Consider the following 21,070-nt stretch of genomic DNA (forward strand, 5'->3'; position numbering starts at 1 on the left):
TGTGCGTCCTGCCGTTGAACGCCCAGCCAGTGGAGCACTTCATAAGAAACCCCAAACTGTGTCAAACAGTCAGGTGGAGCGCTTTAGTACAGGCATGCTTTTTGTTTGTTTTTTTAATTTATTTAAAGTCGGATATATAATTTACAGTAGTTTTTAATAAATACATACTAAAACTAATCAAAACCGAGTATAAAAGAAAATGCGTATATAATAATTAAATTTATTTGCACGGAACTATTTTTTACACAAGTTGCAAAGACAAATCTTCACATAAGAAGGGTTATTGCCTGTCAGTGTTTTGAAAATTTTCACACATAAAATTCTTAATATTAACCCAGTGGGCACACGACGTCTTTTCAACGTTGATTAGACGTTGAATTCTGGTCGCGACGTCGCAACCAACATTCAACGTCTAATCAACGTTGGGTCTGCAACGTCGATGCAACCGACGTAAATTCAACGTCTTTTCAACGTTGCCCTCCGACATGAATACAACGTCGCATCATCGACGTCTTTTCAACGTCGTTTCCACAACGTTGTTTCAACCGACGTGATATCAACGTTGATACAACGTCGAAAAAAGACGTTGTTTCAACGATCGTAAAACCGACGTTTATTCAACGTCGTACTGCAACGTTGATTCAACCGACGTCTTATCGACGTTTATTCAACGTCACTCCCGCAACGTTGATTCAACCGACGTCTATTCAACGTCGCACCCGCAACGTTGATTCAACCGACGTCTTATCGACGTTTATTCAACGTTGCACTGCAACGTTGATTCAACCGACGTCTTATCGACGTTTATTCAACGTTGCACCAAATAAACTTTTTACCGAGAATCTGTTCCGTTCAAATCTTATTTGTTTTAGTTCGTCTCACACTGGCCTGCAAAGTTATATCTCAAACAGACGTTCATAGAAGTGTTCCAAACTGTCCAACAAAATAACGAAGCGTACTCGGTGTTTGTTAAAGATCGTCATAAACTAGAAATAAAGAACGCACGTTTTACTTAATTTTTTTGTAATTTGTCAGCGATTGGATATATTAATGCCGACGTTATGTTGTTTTTCATATATATCGCTAATTTTACTGCAGTTTTACTACTTCAAAATATTACCATTTGTTTGCAACTTTACAGCCGCATCTATGTACTTTTTTACATAAGAGCCGAATGTGCATTCATTCTCTTATGCTATGTTAAAACTTTTGTGACATAACATCAGAGAATGAATGAACACAAACATGAAATGTACACAAAACATTCAATGGATTTTTTTTCAACAGAGCGTACCAAACGTTCGATTTATTTTTTGTAATATTTATCAGGGGGTTTTTTGTCCTCGTATTTTGAGAGAAACAAATATTTCAACTTGTATTATGGATGTGAGACATTTAAAATACAATCCATTTTGTCAAATTATAATTTATAATACAATAATAACTGTTTATTTACTTCGCTTTCACATATTTAAACCTTTACTTTGTCGCATGTAATATCCCTCCTAGTCATTGGCGGGAAACTTTCGATGAGGAAATTCGCGCCTAAGCCCCTAAGAAGTTCGTATCAACTCACAAGGCGAAAAGGGCGAAGAACCACAGACGTGAGTAAAGTATTTCTGTACAGCATATGCTAATTCGTAAACTTTGCTTCGGTAGCATTCGTAGCAGAATCTAAAGAAAGAAAAAGTTAGCTAAAATTTTCACGCATATTTATTTGACACATTCTAGAAATAAATCGTTTGACCCTAAATTATTTTAAATCAAATTTTTCCATGTCGGCAAAAAATTGCCGAAGTGATGTTATTTGTCTGCATGTCAACAAGTCGACATTTCAGTACAAGAGAGATGGGGATTCTTCAGAATGTAAGAAAAATTTATTTCCAGAGACTTATCTCTAAAAAAACAATGCTAGCTAGATTTCTCAAAAAATATTTAATGGATATAATGCCCAGGCTGAGGTGGTCTTACTTTTTTAATGTTCCAGCCTGGTATTGTTATTTTGTATTTCCAGCTTTTTTTATTATTTTACAGTACATTACACATACTTGCAATCCAAAAATTTTGGCGGGAAGAAAATTTGGCAGATAACAAAAAAAATTAAATTTTGCGGAGAACAAAATTTATTAATTTTGGCGGGAATTTAATTTGACGGATAACGTAAAACTCATTAAAAATATGAAAGATTGTTTGTTTCTTTGTAAATCATGTGACAACATTAGTTTTTACTATCTCGCCTGCGAGGATAGTATTGGTTTCCAACTCGTAACTGGCTAACTATGTCCCAAATGGTCAATTGCAACGTCACAGATTTAAACTTCGTACCTAAACTCTCTAAGTACTTAGAAGTCATCTAAATGACGTTTCAGACCAAAATTGGTATTTGTTTTCGACAAAATTTGGCACAGTTAACAAAAAAAGTATGCTGAACATAATGGTGACATCAAAATTTTGATTTTTTGTCACCTAAATGTCATTTTAGGCCAAAATTGGTCTGAAAATTAAAACTACTTCATTTTCGACCAAATTTGGCACAGTTAACAAATAAAGTATGCTGAACATAATGGTGACATCAAAATTTTGATTTTTTGTCACCTAAATGTCATTTTAGGCCAAAATTGGTCCGAAAATTAAAACTACTTTACTTTCGACAAAATTTGGCTCAATTAACAAGAAAAGTATGCTGAACATGATGGTAACTTCAAAATTTGGATTTTTTGTCACCTAAATGTCATTTTAGGCCAAAATTAGCCCAAAAATTAAAACTACTTTATTTTCGACAACATTTGGCACAGTTAACAAAAAAGGTATACTGAACATGATAGTGACATCAAAGTGTTAATTTTTTGTCACCTAAATGCCGTTTAAGACCATAAACGTTTCAATCGCGCCACTGTAACCATGAATGATAGGCTGTATTTTTTGTTAGCAGAAATTGTAGAATTGGGTCGCATTGTCGATGTTTCATAGTTGTGCATTTTTAATAGCGAGATAGTTTATGCAGCGCCTGCATCTTGTTTACATTAATAACCATCAACTTTAGATAAAAAAAAAGTCATTCGTCGTCAATACTAAAAGCATGTCCATTGAAATCCTCTTGTACAGTAGCAACACGAAAAAATTGGCGGATGGCGAGAAAGTTAATTTTGGCGGGGAATTTAATTTGGCAGGCACCGCCAAATTTTCATTCTACCAAAATCTCTGCCCTTAGGTATCAAATGATATAAAAACGTTTTATCATTATAAAATATTTTTTAGTGTCATGGCATATTTGAAAAGATACAGAAAAAATATTGCTGAAGTGAACAAACTTGCAAGAAGCAGTGATAGCGATGATGCAGTTGAAACTCACAGGGAAGGGGGAAATCAAATTTTTGAAGAGTGTTACATTGAAAGCAATTCATGTAGCATGGACTGTGATATTGACTCAACTGATACTGTAAATGACAGTGGCAGTAGTAGTGATGAAGAGTGGTTAAGTGATGCAATGGGAAACATCACATTATCGGAAGAACTTGCGTCATGGGCAGTGCGAAATAGAGTTACAAGAAATTCTGTTAATGAACTTTTGGACATCTTGAGAAAAAATGGGCATACTCTCCCAAAAGATAGTCGCACTCTTCTCAAGACACCAAGAAACGTGAACACAGATTCAATCTGTGCGGGAAAATATGTTTACTTGGGCATAGAAAATGGAATAAGACGAATGCTTCTTAACAATCCGAACATCACCGTAACAGAATATATCAAGCTTGCAATAAATATAGATGGAATACCTTTATATAAGTCATCAAGCACCCAATTTTGGCCAATTCTAGGTCAATTTGAATATGCAACACCATTTGTGATAGCACTTTTTTGTGGCAATAGCAAACCAACACCTGTTGAATACTTTTGCCATGAATTTCTGGAAGAGCTGCATAAACTTCGAAGTGATACCATGATCGTAAATGATATTGATGTACGAGTGGCTTTGCACTTTTTCACTTGCGACGCCCCAGCAAGGCAATTTTTAAAAGGCATAAAAGGCCATACAGGATACGACGGTTGTGAACGTTGTACTGTTGCTGGAGAGTATATCGAAGGTCGGATAATCTTTAATGACATTGATAAAAATCCCCGTACTGACGCTGGTTTTCTAAAATATGAGTACAAAAAACACCAGCTCAAATTAAGCCCCCTGATACAGTATAACATATGTTGTGTTACAGACTTTGTTTTAGATTACATGCATTTGGTATGTCTAGGGTTGGTTGGTTGGAGCATGCTGACAGGCTGCCTTATAAGAGGGCGTGCCTGGCACATGCAAGCATACTTATAGCAATCTATTTGAAGATATAACTTTTGATTCAATAACCATTTAAAATTTTTGCTATTTTGCTTTCATGTGCACCAGTTATGCTTGACACATACAGGTGGTTGGAGCATGCTGACAGGCTGCCTTATAAGAGGGCGTGCCTGGCACATGCAAGCATACTTATAGCAATCTATTTGAAGATATAACTTTTGATTCAATAACCATTTAAAATTTTTGCTATTTTGCTTTCATGTGCACCAGTTATGCTTGACACATACAGGTGGTTGGAGCATGCTGACAGGCTGCCTTATAAGAGGGCGTGCCTGGCACATGCAAGCATACTTATAGCAATCTATTTGAAGATATAACTTTTGATTCAATAACCATTTAAAATTTTTGCTATTTTGCTTTCATGTGCACCAGTTATGCTTGACATATACAGGTGGTTGGAGCATGCTAACAGGCTGCCTTATAAGAGGGCGTGCCTGGCATATGCAAGCATTTATAGCAATCTATTCGAAAACATTGTGACAAAAAAATATATAGCTGAAGCTAAATATCAAGTATTTAGTAATTCTTAGTTATAAATCATCATATTTAAAAAGCTGCATGTTTTGTTCCAAAGCCCATGTAAATTCTTTTAATTTGTTTTGACTTAAAAAATCCAACTTTTCATGAAAAAGGCATATTGACTAAAATTTAATCCCGCGAAATATCTGAACTCGATCGATTCGCAAAAAATTGTGACATTTAAGTACTTGAAAGACATTCATAACTATGCAGAAGTGAAAATGCTGATAAATAAACGTAGAGGATTGAAAACTTATGATTGTATTGTCTGCTTGAAGGTTCCTTCAATACATTTTGTGCACCTGTGGAATTCTATTAAAAAATAGAGTGCTTGCTTGCTTGATAAATTACAATTCTTACACTAAAATTATAACAAAAATAAGAAAATTAACTTGGTGATCACTACTTGCTTTATACCAGAGACCTGCACACACCACTAGTATTATGTATATATACAAATTAGGTTAAAACTTAGTTATTAAACTTGTAATTATTGCAAAGAGCTGGAAAAAGATTGAGATTTTCTATCAGCCAACTTCATGCCTCATTCGACAGTCTTACAATCCGGTATTTGATCTTGTCATGTTAAGTCAATATTTAAATCCTTAATTCCCTTGAGTAACCATTGTTTTATATTAGCTATATTTGAATAAAATGAGTTGGAGCCGAGCAATATGGTTGGAAAACAAACAAGAAGAAGAAGGTACAATACCAACAGTTTGGATAAAAAATAATTTAGTCTACTGGCCAAGTTTTTTGAATGTCGAGAAGGCAGCTGCAGAATTAAAAGAACCTACAGCATTATGGCACAAATTTCCACTAGTCCGAGTTAAAATTACAGGAGGTACGATGCTAAGTGGCTTTACTTCAATTAATTAGTCAAATACAACTTTAAAAAAAACTAATCATGTATCAGAACCATTATATATTATCTTTACAGATAGAAAACTATGTGAGGAGTTTGATTTCACGGAGGCAGAAACGGATGACGAAGAAGTCATCACAAAAAAACAAAGCTCGCCGTCTTGTGATGTATTGTTTACAAAAAGTATGATTAATTTTGTATTCCAGAAATTTTTATGCAATTTTTATGCAATTCGTAAAAGCTTGTTACGTTTTTACTTTGTGTATTTCGAAATGTTCAAAGTTTTCAAACATTTATTTTTGAAAAGCACTGTTGCTATGATTTTTTTATGCAAAAATAAAAACTTTTAGAAAAACCAATACCAAGTGAACCACCAATTTTTTCCCAAAGGATACATGAAACACACTATTTAGCCTGACAGCATGTTCACTTATTCTCGGATCCGGGTTAACATGCTTGGAATTTTCTGATCATTTTTAACAAAAATGACCAACATATTTAAATTCAGCATCAAAATTTATGGAAACATGCAAATTTTCAAGTTTATACACTAAGTACAACTGCCAAACTTTTGATGTTGTATGAAGAAATGACCACACAAATTAACTGCAGTGAAATTTTTTAACTCTTATAAAATTTAAAAACTTTAAATTACAATAAATCCTGTTCTAATAATCTCTTGGTATTCTAAATTTCCTATGTTATATAATTTTTGCTGATAAATCCAAATATGCCACTCATTTTTCTCAAAAGTTCCTTGTTTTCTTTTTCAAAATTTGATAATGTTAACCTGGATCTGAGAATTCTTACACTTCTAATGAAGTGTGAACACAGCTTAAAGAACTGCCTTTGTTGTCCCTCCTGGAAACAACTATAGCTAGCTAAATACTACTTTTCTACTTTTGTGTTTGTGTGCACCTGTAGCTAGAAATATATTTATTGATATATGTTTCATTTTACAGCTATCCCAGTTATCAAGAGTTGGTGGCTCAAAAATTCGCGAAAATGTGAAAAATGTTCTGTTAAAGTGAGTCAAAGCATAAGTACCCCTTAGAGAATTTAAAATGTACTAACCTTTGTTGTGTAGTTTACAGTGGTAGTGGAAAATCACTTTGTTGTGCCCACATGCTTCGTTTCATCTTCTCCATAAAAAAATCGTGCACGAGGTCCAAGAATTATTTAATTGAATGAATAGTTTACGGAATGCGGCCCCGCAGCCTAATGGACTCGCAACTATATATTAAATGCGCTTACGATGTCGATTGTTTTACTTTTATTCCACTTTCATTATAGAATCATGAATAATGAAGTAATGTCGGCACTCAACATGAAAGGGAAGGGAAAAAGTGAAAAGGTTGGGTTTGCAAGGATGAACTTATATAAAGCTGTTGTCGGTTAGTAAAAAAATCCTATTCCTAATATTCAATTTATATATGTGCTTGTAAGCGTTTTAGTTTGTTGTTGTTAATTTATTTATTGTCGGTTAAAATATGTACAAATAAATACAATAGCTCTTATTAAAGTGCTAATCCAAACCGACAAGTTTGTATTAAGTTTTTCCCGCCATTTCGAGGGGTCGACGTTCAGGGGGAAAAATACACATTAATCTGAGGAAATCTATTTGTCCAGCTGTTGTACTGTAAACTACCTCCATCAATATGTGATAAGAATTTTGTTACGTTGTAGAAACTGTTATCAAACATCAAAAGAATGCGACAGAAGGAGAAGTTCGTGCGTGTACGGCATCAATCCTTAAATATGCACCTGATAGATGTGGAGGAGCGGGAAGAACTAATGCCGAAGAAAATTAAATCGATTAATTTTTAAATAATTTACAACTTTTATATCAGAGAGGATTATAAATTTTTCAAGCGCCGTAATAAATTCTTCTAGCTTATATTAATTTTGATTGGGTGGCAGAAAATTAGAATGGCAAAATGTTAAAGTGATTTTAGCTCAACAATTTTTAGTGTTTCTACTAGAGATCGGACTTGTGACTAGTAAAAGTATGGAATATGCATGAGTGGGTGCTTTTTTTAAGGAAATACAGTGCTAATATAATATTCATTATATTTTTATTGTAATTTTCAACCTCGATTCCTGGACTTCTTGCACCTGGTGAGGACGGTGGCTTTTCACACTTTTTATAAAGTATAGCATCATGATCGTATTTATTCGCATCTGGTATCCTTAACAAACACCCTTGTATTCAACTCTGACTTCATTAAGAAAACATACTTTTTCTCTAACCAATGCTTGATTAAAGACTTCGGTGCAACAGTTTTGCTTGACACTTTAGGTGATTTGAGCATACTAACAGGCTGCCTTATCAGGAGGCGTGCCTGGCACATGAAATCCCAGCTATAAATTTGCAAATACTGCACGTTTAACAACCTCGTCATTGCTGCGTTACATTTTTTGCATTGGGTTGGAACGCTGGAGATTCTCACATAGTACCAGTTGTGAATACTTGAAATATCGTTTTTATATTTTGTATTATAAAACTCCGTTAAGTTTCATTTAGGAAGTTTTCAGCGGAGAAGTTGTATATACTGCCGATGTTTATAATAAAAAAATGACATATCGTAGAAATGATTTTATTTCTTTTTCGCAATAACCATGTACAAATAACGTAACACAAATATAAGCGTCGGAATCATGCTAGGGAATAGATACATGGACATGTAAACTATGGACATATAAAACTGAAGCCACAATGGCGATTATGATTTGATTCGGTCAAGTTTGTCTGTTTCTTAAGGTTGAAAAGACGCTGAATAACGGTTGCGAGAGCATTTCCAAACGACGTTGATTAGACGTTGTTAGACGTTTTTTCAACGTTGAAAAGACGTTGCGAGAAGTTATTTCAATGTTTAAAAGACGTAGCGAGACGTTGTTTCAACGTTGAAGAGACGTTGCAGGACGTTGTTTCAACGTAGCTTGCGACGTTGAAAAGACGTTGATTTTACGTTGCAAATGAAAGTTTTTTTGACGTCTTTTTCCGACGTCTATTCAACGTCGGACATCAACGTCTTTTCAACGTTGAAACAACGTCCTGCAACGTTGTTTCAACGTTGAAAAGACGTTGCGAGACGTTGTTTCAACGTTGAAAAGACGTTGCGAGACGTTGTTTCAACGTTGAAAAGACGTTGATGTCCGACGTTGAATAGACGTCGGAAAAAGACGTCAAAAAAACTTTCATTTGCAACGTAAAATCAACGTCTTTTCAACGTCGCAAGCAACGTCTTTTCAACGTTGATTCAACGTTGAAGTGCCCACTGGGAAGCCACACATGAAATTGTCATGCCTGAAAGTCATGAAAATTTCATTTACTTTCTCATTTGTTTCGTGCAAAAAGAAATAGCTCTGTCGTATATTCTCTCAACCTTTAAAGGTGACTTTTGTTGGTAGAAATGCCATATAAAAGGGCAATAGTTAAAATTTAAAAACACGAAACTTTGTGCTAAGATTTGTTTTGCTTTTAGGGGTGGAATATTTTTAAATCTAAACAAAGAATTTAATTGTGCTGATGCCGTTTTACAAAATTTTCTCAAATGTTCGTTAAAATTTAATTTATCATCAATGGTCACACCCAATAATTTTACGGTGCGTTCTGTTTTAATCTTTTTCTCACCAATACTTACTTCAAGATTAGAATTATCCTTTATATTTTTGGATAAAATAGTTGCTTGAAATTTGTCTGGGTTAACTATTATTTTATTCATTTCTAGCCTATAAATAGCTATATTGGACTCATTTTCTAGCAGTGTAATCAAGTGATTAAGCGAATTTGAGAATGCAGTTGTCATCTGCGTAGTTATGTGTGTTACACTTAGAGATAAAATAAAATAAATCATTTATAAGAATATTAAAAATAATAGGTTCTAATATAGATCCTTGTGGGAAACCAGACAAGATTATTTCAAAAAAGGCTGTAAGTTCCATTAACTCGTGTACATTGTTTTCTATTCGTAAGATATGATAGAGTAAATTCAAGTGCATTTATATTGAGACCATAAGCGTAAAGTTTGGCCATAATCAAGTCGTGTGGAGCACAATTGAAGGCTTTAGATAGGTCCATTAGGACTGCGTCAACTACATCATTTACGTCCTATTTTTTCTTCCACTATTCCAACAGACGAATTAGAACATGTTGTGTGTTATAATTTCTTCTGTAAGCAGAGAGGAAGACTATAAGCTTTGATTCAATAAAAAACATGAGTTGTTGTTTAACAACTTTTTCGTAAAACTTAGAGAAGTTTAGTACAGTGAATGGTCTATAGTTGCCTATTGAGGTTTTATTTTTAGACCCCTTATCAAGTGGTGTTACTGAAGCTCGTTTTGCATTATTAGGAAGGTTATTGTTTCTAATACTACTATTCACTGCAACCGTTAGAGGCTTGGCGAGTTTAGGTGGTATTTTTATCTTCACCGGTTGATGTTTTTCAGTTAATTTCCAATAACAATTTTTCAATTTCTTTTTCATTTTTCTCCTTAAAGTAAAATTTGGTATCATTCACAAAATCCCCAATTCTTCAAGAATCTCGTTTATTGTTGGGACTTGTTCAAAATTTTTATCTGATGGATTTAAGATGTTTCTTTTTCGAGGATCCAGATTTTTGTCAATGTATTCCTTAACAACGTCAAGCAACAACTTGCGCTTTTCTAGAATCTTTGTTTTTTGATCTAATGTTGCATCCTTAGGTAGGGGAATAGCAATAACAGTACGTTCAGTGAAAAAATGGCCAAAATGGTACCTACAACTTTGATTTTTATACTTTCTGCATGACTTAGAATGTGAATGAATTTGATATTAAGTTACTAGTTTATGAAGTTGTGGATCTCCTTCATTATCTGGAACATATGCCCTAATGATAGAATCAATAAACGCAACATATTCATCAACATTTGCTTCACTTAATACAGGGGAATTTAAAACCCATAAAAACGAATGAATATGGGGACTTCCACGAACTTGAAATTCAACACGAATCACATAATAATTAACTTTGCCAAAAGACTCATTAACCACTATTTTTTTAAAGAATGTTTCAACTCTGTATTGAAAATGTCTAGCAAGCAACACTGGATTAAAATTTAAATAATTTCATCGCTTAAAATAGGTCATTTTATTAATATTTTCCTCTGAAATATTTTCGCCTTTAAGTTTAGAAATTGTTAAAATAAGTTCATTCCACCTTAAATCTGCACAACTTAATGTCATAAAGAAAGTGGGCAACCCAAGCTGCTTAACCATAGCCAAAACTTTAGAGAAAAACAGCTCCAATAAGCTGGATCCCTGTAACTGTACTCATAAAATTGAAACCTTCATTCTTTGCAGTAAATGATTTCACAGTGTCTGAAAAGTTATTGGAGAGTACGCCGGCTGTTAAATGATTGGAAGTGACCTTTTTCAGTGCTATATTTATTCGGCTGTTTAGATTCAAGTGTAACATGACTGAAACAGCATAAAAACAATCAGAGTCAGAAGCAAATTTTTGTTGATAGTTTAGCAAACGTTGATTAAAATACTTTACTGGAGTTAACGCAACGCAGCGGTCAGCCCTGTATCCAAATTTTCCAGTAGAAAAGAGAAATGGGTGAGATAATTCCTCACATTTTTTATCCATTAAAACTGAAAGAGGTGTCATAGTTTCTCCTGGTGCAATTACTGCCTCTTCTGGTTGTGGAACATTAGAAAGTAGCATAGTTTTTGATGTCCCAACTCTAAACTGGTCTAGTGGATCATCAGAATCTTGAACAATATTTCCAGCAGTTTTGGGAATATGATTTTCTGACTGTATTTCAATAGGTATCTCCACAGGTTCGGCTAGAGGTAACATATCAGCTGGTATTTGACCTATATCAATGGTTACATCTTGATACAAAGGGTTATTCATTTTTAAATATTGTAGCACTGCCCGAACTTTTTCTAAGGAAACCGCTTCAAAGTAAACATGACCTCTATAAGTTAACTTGCGCTTTAATTTTAACATTACAACGCCATTACTATCAGCTCCTTGAGGTAACGTTCGTGTTAAATCAGCAGTGTCTATTTGAACATTGCAAATACTACCTTTGAGTTTTGGCATTTGTCCTTTAGGCATAATTGTGACCTTTTTAAATAGAATTCTTCTGGATATTAAAACTTTTTCAAGTCTGTTTAAATTTGCTAAATCTCGACGAAAATGATAAATATCAAGTTTATTCCAAATAGCTTGTGCAGGAATTTCAGACTTTTTTAACTTATTATGACAAGTGCGACAAATGTATGATTTTCCATCAGGACTAGCAACTATTCTATAAAAGTCAAATATGTCTATATCATATTTGCCAACTTCAAAATTTATTACTGATCTATAATATAAGCAACGATTGCAGACTACACAAATATAAAACGTTCCTCCTTTAATCATTTCACTGAATTTAGTGATCCTGTCTTTTGAACTTCGATTAGGTTTATTAACATAGCTGTTGTGCATCCTCTTCAGTATACTTTTGTGCTTACTAGTACCAACAATACTGACATAACTTAGACGCTTTTTCATTTTTAACTCTTCATGCTCGTGTGTTCCTAAAATACTAGCACGCTTTTCGCATTTTGCTTTAATTTTCTCATGTTCTGGCGTTCCAACAATTTCTGCACGTTTTTGACATTTTACTTTTTTAATTCGCTCATGCTCAGGTGTTCCAGAAAGTTCTACATATTTTGAACGCATGACACATTTTTTGTTGCTGTAATTGGCACTGTTAAAATTTGTATCAAATGAAATTATATTTTGAATCCTTCTTCGACTTTTCCTAGTTGAAGATAAAATTTCAGAGCAATTTTCCGAATCTGTAATTTTGATATATTGTATTTCAAACTGCATATTAGCAAAATTATCAGCAAATTGTTGAAAATATTGGCACTTAATGTGCTTCTGCACATCAAAAAGTGACTTAAAGGATAAAAGAATTGAACTTCCATCGGCAACTATTGAGCCATCCCTATCCCGACTATGAGAGTCAAACAAAAAAAGTTTTTTCCAAATCAATAAAAAGCTAATTTCGTTAGCCATAAATATTAGACCATTTCCAATATCACTGGTTGTGTCGTGACTAACAAAAATATCATTTTGTCCCATCAATCCGTAAATATGCATTACCTTTCCAATTTCAATGTTTCTTCTTTCAATTTGTATACCTGAAGGCATTTCATCCATAAATAGCGCACGGAATTTACCTAACCTTTTAAATAATTTATCTCCTTTCTCTAATACATAGTCTAAATCAAACGATTTCCAAACTGAAACCTTTTTAATTGCTGAAAAACAGCTTGAAAAAAGTGCATTACAGACACATTGCATGCCACTACTTTCACCAAATTTAGGATCACCCTGATGAAAAGAACCTAGAACAACTTTTGCCCGAAACGGAGGACCTGGTCCAGGATTTACTTCAACATCGCCAGCCAAAATTAGCAAAAGTAACAACACAGCAGTAATCTTTAGACTATATATCTTAGCTATCTTAGCTAGATCAACTATTAAGTCTACTACAAACTGCTTAAATAAAAATGACCAATGAGATTAACTAATATCACTCGTGTACCATTTTGGCTAAACTTTACAATTGACTCTTCAAAAATCAAAAACTTAAATTACCTGGTTGCATGGCTGCGCAGTTACCTAAACACAAAAAAATTATTTGCCTTGCACATGCGCAGCAAGAAACCCTTGACCTAAACTTTCCGCGGCTACGTGGCTGCACGGCTCCAGGGTTATCCAACGCATTACCGTTATACGGAAAAATTTATTTTATTTTCAGAATACTAGGGTGATTTCTAAACATTTCGATGATGTCATAAATAACCTCGTTTATCCTCGGTTTCGATAAAATCAATAGTGGTTGGTTTTATTCCACTACTCTTTTCCACAATGTTAATGTAGTGATTATTTAAGTGGGGCGCAAACCGGCCAACATGTTGGCCAACATTTTCGACCAACATTTCGGCCAACATGTTGGTATGGTTTGCGTTGGCGTATATTTTTTAAAAATCAAGTAGCCAACATTACGAAATGTTCATTCATTTGTTTTTGACTTCCAATGAAGAGGGATGTCAGAGTCTGAAGCTGCTGCTTGTTCGGCACTCGTCCTCTTGCTTGAAGACGACGACAAAAAAAGACGTGGTCCTACAAGAAAATGGGTTTGAAGAAGAAACAGCAAAGGGCTGTATACAAACTTAGTACAGGAATTACTGGCTGAAGACACAAAAAGTTACAGGGAAATGATGAGAATGACCTAATGAATCGTTTAAAGAGATTCTTGCTTTTATCGAACCATACATAACACCAAAAGAATCAGATGTAATGGGAGCTCATCAAACAATCTCAGCGGCTCAAAGATTAGTGCTCACCATTCGGTTCCTTGCGACAGGAGAAGTCTTTAAGTTTCCAATTCAGAGTATCTGAAAGAACATTATGTTATACTAGTCGATAAGGCCCGTGGAGAAATCCACTGAGGCAGGATAATTATGAAAAGGAAACGTCATATGAATTTTGATGACGTCAGCAATCCATCCACAAGAAAAAAATTAGCACCTTATTTTCACGTTGCCTCTATTGTGTAGAGCTTAAACTGCTGATAAAGAAAATGTATATGATCATGTGCTTTTGATGAGCGGTTAATGAGATATAAGGGTTTAAAAACTTTGCTGACGTCAGCAATGCCCCGTCAAAACCTAAAAAATTTTTGTTAGAAATTTTTATACCTGCTGCCTTCATTGTATAGATCTTGAAACGCTGATCAAGAAATGTATAGGATCGTGTTCTTTTGACAAACGGTTGCAGAAATATTGGGGTTTTATGGTTTTTTGATGACGTCATCAACCCGTCCATTCCGAAACGGATTTGGGATCCCAGGTTTGGGAAAATTACCCAAATTGGTCCTAGGTGGTCCCTAGTTACCCACGGTAAAAAATTATTGACGTCACCACCTAATGGCTTCCTTAATTTAATATATGATACTAGTCCTGTGGAAAAATCCACTTAGGCAAAAGGCCATTAAAAAAATAGGTTGCTTTAGATGTTTTGCTGACGTAAGCAATGCATATACAAAAAAATGTTTTTAAAATACAAAAAATGTCAAATGTCAAATCTTACACAAAATAAAAAAGAACCGCTTGCAAGGTGCAAAATCTAGTTGATAAAAAGTTACAACAATGACACTCACAACATTGACACTCACAGCACCAAAACTCACAAAACCGACAGTAAGAACACCAACAGTCACAACACGGATAATAACAATGTCAGAAATACATCTCAAATATGTGCATCTTATAAGTGATTATGGTGAAAACCCTCAGTATTTTATTCTGAAATGTCAAAAAGTTGACCTGCAAGAGTTAGCACAAAAAAAAAAAGTTCCTTACACATTTTAAATATTGTCTTTCCCTTAAAAGGTTATACAAAAATGTGAAAAAGCCATAGTTTAGAAAACATTAAATGTAAATCTACAAAAATTAGTCATTTCAGTTGCATACCATTCTCTCCCAAAACACAAAATGTAAAAATCAACCAGTTAAGAACACAAAAATTTTTCTTTTTAAATATGATGATCCGTACTACCCTTTACCAACAATTCTGAAGCTAAATGTAAAACAATCAATAAGCAATGAATAAACTTGAATTAAAAAAGATCATTATTTTGGAAAGATACGGTTCGTAAACAAAAGTTTTCACAAAATGTAAAACAGAATGGTTTTTGAGAAACACATCTAAATCAACAAAAAAAATTGCATTAAGCATGTCGTATATTGCCATTACCCATCAAGCTTCCACAAAAAGGTTATGAAACACATCAAAATTTAGAAAAATCAGTTGTTTCAGTCCATACAGTCATCACCCATTAGATTACAAAATCATAAACAAAACAATAATAAATAACTTAACACACACACTTTAAATTCTATAAAATTTGTTCCACTTATCATATTGCATGTGGTCCCCCATGTAAAGTGCACAGGTAATGTGAGAGAAATTATAGATAAATTCCAGCGTGATGTCATTTGTTTGCTTTTTAGTGGTAAGCTCCTTGGCTCTGGCTTTTGCGTGGCAGGGAAAAAGATGCTAGGATTTGGTGAAGAAAGGTCTATTTCTTCTAACGGGGACATCGTTGGAGTTATAAACTATTATCGAGTGTAGGTTGATGCCTTCTGATTTATTTGAATTCATTAAAAGTCATATGGATGCCTTCGTTTAAAGAAATGAACTGATGATTACTTTGCTTCACCTAGCACCCCAATCTTTTTCCTTGTCACGCAAATGCCAAAGCCGAAATATATCCTACTATCCTGCAAAAGTTCAAGTCTTTGAAAGATTTTGTAGGTAGCTGGCTAGCTTGTACCATAATTCGTACTCATAAAAGAAGCGAAATTTGGAAACTATAGTAGGTAGCTATAGATAATTAAAAAAGAGGAATAACAACAGAAGTCATACGTTAGAGCTAGCCATTATGGGATGGGGGAGCTGGATTTGGAGGCTAACATTAGCTAGCTAACAGTAGCTAAGACTCCCAGTTAAGTATACTTAAACTGGGAACACTTAGCTAAAACTAAAGCTAGCTATTTATGCTTAGTAAAACACATATAAAGAGAGGCAATGGTGATGTAAAATTAATAACATTACAGTTCAACAAATCAAAGTTTTCCGTTTTTTGTCAGCCAACAGCTTTATGTAGAATTTTGAATTATAGGACAATACATTAGTGACGTGCCAGGGCACATGAATTATGCAACAAACGTAAACAAATATAGCTACATACGCGGTAAAATATAAAACTGTGACTTTTCCTGGGAAATGCAAGTCTGCTTGCCCCGCCGACATAAAAACCAAACGTCTAAAAATATCAAAGTTCTTACTATTTGTGATTTCAAATCTACTTTAAATTCTAGCCTTTGTTTTCTACTTCTAACTTTACTTTACATTTAGCTCCACTTCTCACTTCACTTTTCTACTTCTTCACTTGATCTCTTTTCTTTTTTAATATATAGCTATGCTTTTTTAAACCACTTTTTCCTTTCTTTCAAGGTAAAGAGATCGTTCTTCTGTTCTTTTTTTTGGTGGCCTTTATTTTCTACTTCTAATTTACTTTACTTCTAGCTCGACGTAGCTCTCAAATCGACTTCAAACTCTAGCCTTTATTTTCTACTCATAACTTTCTTTACTTCTAGCTCCACTTCTCACTTCTAACTTAACATTTTTACCTCTTCACTTGAACATTTTTCTTTTTAAATATGCTTTTTAAAACACTCTTTTCACTTTTTTCAAGATAAAGGGATCATTCTTTTGTTTGTTTGTTTTTTTTGGTGGCGAGAGGACACCATTTTTGGAAAGTTAGCCGTTAAATTTATTTCAGCAAATCAAATTGAGTCGTTCTTGTCACGTGATGTAACCAAAGTAAACCCGCTAGCAAAATGGACATAATTTTTTCGGCGACTTCAAAGAGAATTTCTGCAACATCAAAGGAAAATGACGATATCAACTTTGCCTGTCACAGACACACGGAACTGGCGTATTATTATATGGATTGGCGTTAAAGTAGTGTTATTGACGTTGCACCGTAACGACAGAAAATTTTACATTTAAGACATAACTTTTTCGGCAACATCAAAGGAAAATGAACACATCCACTTTTCCTGTTACAGACACACAGGCACACAGACACACTCTTCGTATTATTATAACAGATTGTTGATGAGGTTACTAGAGTGCTATAAGGACATGCCCGCCAAATGTAAAATATATATAAACATTCCAATCAATTAAGAACATTCGATTTGGAGTTCGAATTCTAAAAATTCGAATTAAAACATTCGAAAGCTAAAGTGTTGGTCGAAATGTTGGCCAACTTGGTTACCCAGCGCAAACCGACAAACATGCTACCAACATGCAAATTTTGGCGGAAATGTTGGCCAACATTTATTAAATATTTAATAAATGTTGGCCAACATTTATTAAATATTTAATAAATGTTGGCCAACATTTTTTGACATTTTTTTCTTCTTAAACATGTTGGCGCCTAACGCAAACGGGCCAACATTGTTGGCCAACATGTTGGTCAGTCGATGTTATTCAAAATGTTGGCCAACATGTTGGCCGGTTTGTGCCCCCCTGTAACATTGTGGCCAGTTCCTTTTCGTATGTCACAAGACGATTATCCGAATTTAACATCATTATATTAACATTACTCATACCACTCTTATTAATTATGAAAGGTTTTATGGTTTGCCAAAACATTTTATTTTCCATAAATCCAGATTTAGTAACTTTTTTAAAGTACCATTTGACAGCCTTTTTTCGAAGATTCACACACTTATTTTTTTGCTTTTATATTTTATTTTATTTTCTTCTGTTGCCTTTTTGTTAAATTTGTTCTCCAATCTTGTTCGTGTATAAATTGCCTTTTTTAGTTCCTTGGTCATAAAAAGAGCCTTTCCGCGTAAATTTTTCCGTTTTAGGGGTGCGTGTTTCTTTAGTACAGATGTAAACAATTTTACTAAATTATCATAATTAAACTCGGGGTTGTTTGTCTCACAATTGAAATTAGCATTTTCAACATTTGTTAAGAACGCCATCTTATCAAATTTTTTATAGCTTCTATATACAATTTTCTTTGGCTTTAATCGTACTAAATGTGATTTAACGAAAGTAGTATTCATAAGATGGTGATCACTAAGTCCTGTCTCAGTAGCAACCGTGTTTTGAAAAGACCTTGGTTTGTTAGTAAGAATTAGATCTATGCATGAGCCTCCAGTCTTAGCAAAGCAAGTTTTATCTTTTACCAAATTTTTGAGATTAAAAAAATCACAAAGAGACTTTAAATGATCATACCCATAATGGGTCAAATCATGGACATCTATATTCAAGTCACCAGTCACTATGATATTATCGCACTTTGAGAGAACCTTATTGAGAATATTTGTTAGCTCATCAAGAAAGCTCACAAGATTGGATATATAGGAAGGCCTATATACACTAATTACTGCCCATTAATTGTTTTTATGGTCTGTTTCGAACAAATTATCTTATTCGTTATGGTTCCTATATTTAATTGATTGCAAATTACACCCTATCTTACATTTTCTATTAGACCACCCCTCCGTTTACCTCCCTATCTTTTCTTTTACCGATCTCGTAATTATCTATTACAAATTGACTAGTTGGTAAATTATAATCAAGGTTTGTTTCGGAAATAACAAAATAATCTGGCAAAAAAACTCTTTATTATTTAGCTTCAATTACTTTGTTCCTTAGGATGTTTATATTGAGATATCCTGTTAGTGGGTTTGAAGGATTTTTAACCCTCAGATCACAAATTTTATTTAAGGAGTTACTGACATCACTAGAAAGATTTTGCCCTAAGTCATTAGTGTCCAAAATTGAAATGTCACTATTGTTCAAGGAAAATGTGCATTCTGTGCTGTGTTGTATAAAAAACTATTAATACTTTTTATATAATTTAGAGTCAATAGAAACTTACCCTCATCCATAAGATGTATCCTGTCCCTCCAAAGATGTGTACTATTTATATTATCATTATCAATGTATGTGAAATTATTTATCAAACATTTTCCGACAAAAAATTATTAAAATTTCTAATGCGTTTCGGGTTAATTTTGGAACATGTGACCACACTTGATACCATAATGTGTTTTACTTTATGATGATTACGGCATTTTAATGATTTCTTCGGCAATATCGTCGTCGTTCACATTGTTAGATTGTGTGTTCAATAGATTATTATTGCCAACGTGAAGCAAAACAATTTTGCGTTTGTCTTCCACCAGTGTAGGCTTAGAATAGTAATCTAAGCAACCTATTGCAGTGCAGTATGTCGTGAATCGAGCAAAAACATAGAAAAAACAACTTTTTGTACACTTTTACGTTATTCCTCACTTTTTTCTTGTACACAAACAGACAGAATACGGCTATTATTAAAGAGAGAAAAAGAATTTAAATGAGGAAAAAGCGTTAAGAACATCAACCATATGTTTAAGTATTTATTTTGATTTTGCCCTTGTATCACCTCTTGTGACCACAGAGTATTACAACCACATAAAATCTTGATACACGTTGAAAAGATTTATTTTGATATTAAAAAATAAAGACAAAAACAAAAAATCACAGTTTCAAAAATGTAAGAAAACCTTTTATGGTAAAATTTTCTAATAAATTAGTGAATTACCATTTATTCGGAAATTAAAAAGGAAGACTACTTACATAACACAAACTGTGTTAACGTCATTTGTTGAAATTACAAGCACTTGCGCACACGTTTATATGAAATGTGTGGATGTTTTACGATATAAAATATTTCATTGTCCAAAAACTTAACCCCGCCCTTTCCTAACGCAGGATTATTATAATTACGATTTTCGATTTCTCTAAAGAAACATTTCTTAATCCGTTTTTCAGGCCTTTTCATGCGCCAACATCGAACCTCCTTTATTCATCCAAAGTCATCGTCAAATTTCCTTAAGAAACTTTCATAAGCAAACCTTCATAATTCGATTCGAAAAAATTTTAATATTCGTACTGCACTGTTTGTATTAAATGTGTATGTCTTATTTTTTTTTTTTTTTTGCAAGTTTACAAAATTTCCCTTTATAATTCGATTTTTTCTACTTTGCCGCCTAAAAATTCGAATTGGAGAGACTCCTCATAATTAGATTCTCTCTTTAATTAAAAAAAAATTTATCCTCCTGTATCAAAAAGTAAGAAAAGCCTTAGGGGCGAGATTTGGTTTTTACCAACCTCGTCCCCAGGACCTCTTTTCGCTTTCGCTTTGGGATGGCGCCATCCCGATATAAAAATACCAAAGGAAGTCCTAAGGACGAGGTTGGGTTTTTACTTATTTTTACAGTAAAAAATCTGGTTTCAGTCACACGATAAAGTTAAAAAATGTTCGGGGTGCAAATCTCGTTCCCAGCGCCCGTTGTCTCTTTTTTCTATCGTGAGGAGACCAGGCGCTGGGGAACACTGACTTTGTATAAACACATTATGCGTTTTTTCTAAAGAACATTCAATGCTAAAAAAAATTAAAAATAACTTTAACGTGCAAATTAAACTTTACACCTTTTTGCATAAAGAAAAATAAAAAATAAATTTACAGCCTAAAAGAGCTACTTTTTAAGGAAGTGTAGGACTAGTTCCCCCACACTACTTTGTTTTCATTCACTTTCGTTTTCTTTTGTTTATTATGGAAAGGCAGACATTGCCCCATTTTTTTAAAATTTTGGACGCACGCACCGTGGGCTTGGCCAGATGCGCTTTAGGGGCCTTAAACAAATGCGT

The 21,070-nt window shown here is 33.9% G+C and overlaps 1 long non-coding RNA gene across 1 annotated transcript; it reads right to left on the bottom strand.

The window, feature by feature from the left end:
• Positions 1–1,362: 1,362 nt before the first annotated feature.
• Positions 1,363–6,934, bottom strand: LOC130645208 (uncharacterized). The gene is made up of 2 exons (XR_008982690.1): positions 6,807–6,934; positions 1,363–1,674 (listed from the first exon to the last, which is right to left on the bottom strand). It is a non-coding gene; the product is annotated as an uncharacterized LOC130645208 (long non-coding RNA).
• Between the last annotated feature and the right edge of the window lie 14,136 nt (positions 6,935–21,070).

This window comes from Hydractinia symbiolongicarpus, chromosome 1, assembly GCF_029227915.1.
Source record: "Hydractinia symbiolongicarpus strain clone_291-10 chromosome 1, HSymV2.1, whole genome shotgun sequence".
In the NCBI taxonomy this organism is placed as follows: Eukaryota; Metazoa; Cnidaria; class Hydrozoa; order Anthoathecata; family Hydractiniidae; genus Hydractinia; species Hydractinia symbiolongicarpus.